The sequence below is a fragment of the Pseudopipra pipra genome, chromosome 1 (assembly GCF_036250125.1).
Source record: "Pseudopipra pipra isolate bDixPip1 chromosome 1, bDixPip1.hap1, whole genome shotgun sequence".
Lineage (NCBI taxonomy): Eukaryota > Metazoa > Chordata > Aves > Passeriformes > Pipridae > Pseudopipra > Pseudopipra pipra.
In genome coordinates, this window is record NC_087549.1 from 1,928,155 (window position 1) to 1,930,097 (window position 1,943).

Below are 1,943 nucleotides of genomic sequence, written 5' to 3' on the forward strand. Positions count from 1 at the left end.
CTGAAAGGTTTTGTGCAAAGTTCAGCCCCAGCAGGGCTGAAGTAGCTCAGCCAGGAGAGTGTTAGATTGGAGATCTAAAGGTTTTGTGGAAGATGTCTCTGCCCATGGCAGGGGGTTTGGAATGAGATGATCCTTAAGGTCCTTTCCAACCCAAATCATTCTGTGGTTTAAGCATGCAGAGACAGATGTGAACAGACAGAACAGGACATATCCCTTCCAACTCCTTGAATATGGCACAAAGGGGATGAACTTCAGCCACACTCCCGTCATCTCCCATGGAACATCTCCCTGGGCCTTTTCCAGAGACAGGGAACTGCACTAGAAGGACCATCAGCCTGATCTAAATGGACACATTTGATTTCCCTGAGTACCTGGTGCTGTTTGAGAAGGTGGTCCCCAGGGACCCCTCAGTACTCCCCAGGGACAGAACAAGAGCCAAGTGTCCCCTGAGCCAGTTGGGGCCGCAAAAGTCTGAAAGCTCTTCCTGTTCCAACAGGGTTTGGGACAATGGCAGTCCCAGCAGGGCTGAAGTAGCTCAGCTGGGAGAGCGTTAGACTGAAGATCTAAAGGTCCCTGGTTCAATCCCGGGCTTCAGCAGGGTTTTCCTGCCCTTTTGGGTGCCCAGGGCTGGCATTCCAGTACAACAGAGACATGGACAGGCGGGAGAGAGGCCAGCAAAGGGCCAGGAGGGGGATGAAGGGGCTGGAGCATCTCTCCTGGGAGAAGAGGATGAGAGAGCTGGGAAAGGTTGCCCTGAGAGGTGAAGTTCCCATTCTTTGCCATATTTCAAAGCCACCTGGATGTGATCCTGGACAACTGGCTGGAGGTGTTCCTGCCTCAGCAGGGGTTTGATGTCCATGAGATCCCTTCTGACCTCAACCAGTCTGAGTCTGTGAAACAGGGACATGTTTTTAATTCAAAGGTATCATAAAAAATATTGTTAGAAAGGGGTTTTTCCTTAGTTCCTTCAACTGTTTTTTCCCAATCCTGTGTCCTGGACTGCCCTCTAAATTGGTGGTGATGTTGAGTCTCTGGTGTGGGAAGCTGTCTACTCTGCAGCAAGTCCAGGAGAGGCCAGAAAAATTATTAGAGAGTTGGAACTCCTCTCATATGAGGAAAGGCTGAGAGAGGGATTTGTTCAGCCCAGAAAAAAAAAGGCTCCAAGGAGACCTTAGAGCCCCTTCCAGTGCCTAAATGGGCTCCAGGAGAGCTGGAGAGGGACAAGGGCATGGAGTGACAGGATGAAGGGGAATGGTTTTAAGTCGACAGAGGGATGTTAGATGGGATATTGGGAAGGAATTCTTCCCTGGGAGTGTGGCAAGGCCCTGGCACAGGTTGCCCAGAGAAGCTGTGGCTGGCCCATCCCTGGAAGTGTCCAAGGCCAGATTGGACTGGGCTTGGAGCAACCTGGGCTAGTGGAAGGTGTCCCTGCCCAGGGCAGGGGGTTGGAATGAGATGATGTTTAATGTCCCTCCCAACACAAACCATTCCATGGTTAATGACCCTCTGAGCTCTGAGGACAATCACTGATGCCCCACCATCTCTGCCAGGCAACGCTGAGGGCTTGGAACAACACCAGCTACAGCTGCAGAGTCCTCAGCAGCAGCAGAGCTCGGGTCCTTGCTGGAATTAATGATTCCATCCTGCTTAATTGAAGGTGTCTCCCCTTTGCCCTAAATGTTGATCCCTTCTTTGACCCACAGGAGTTTTGTGGGTTCCTTCTTGCCTCTAATGGTGGTGTTTTGATTGAAAGAAGGATTAAATCCTCCCCTACTTCACTTGTGCCCTGTCCTCAAGAATAGCAGAAACAAAGCTTTGACACCACATTACATAATTTTCTTATTGTGAGCCCTTACAAACACCTTTATCCCAGGAAAAATTGACAGAATCTTGGAAATACCTCTTCAGAGAAATGGAAATATAGAAAGCCTGACTGAGACAGC

At 50.1% G+C, this 1,943-nt stretch overlaps 1 non-coding gene across 1 annotated transcript; it reads left to right on the forward strand.

The window, feature by feature from the left end:
- The first annotated feature begins 524 nt into the window (after positions 1 to 524).
- TRNAF-GAA (transfer RNA phenylalanine (anticodon GAA)) lies at positions 525 to 597 on the forward strand. Its single transcript has one exon. It is a non-coding gene; the product is annotated as a tRNA-Phe (tRNA).
- Positions 598 to 1,943: the final 1,346 nt, after the last annotated feature.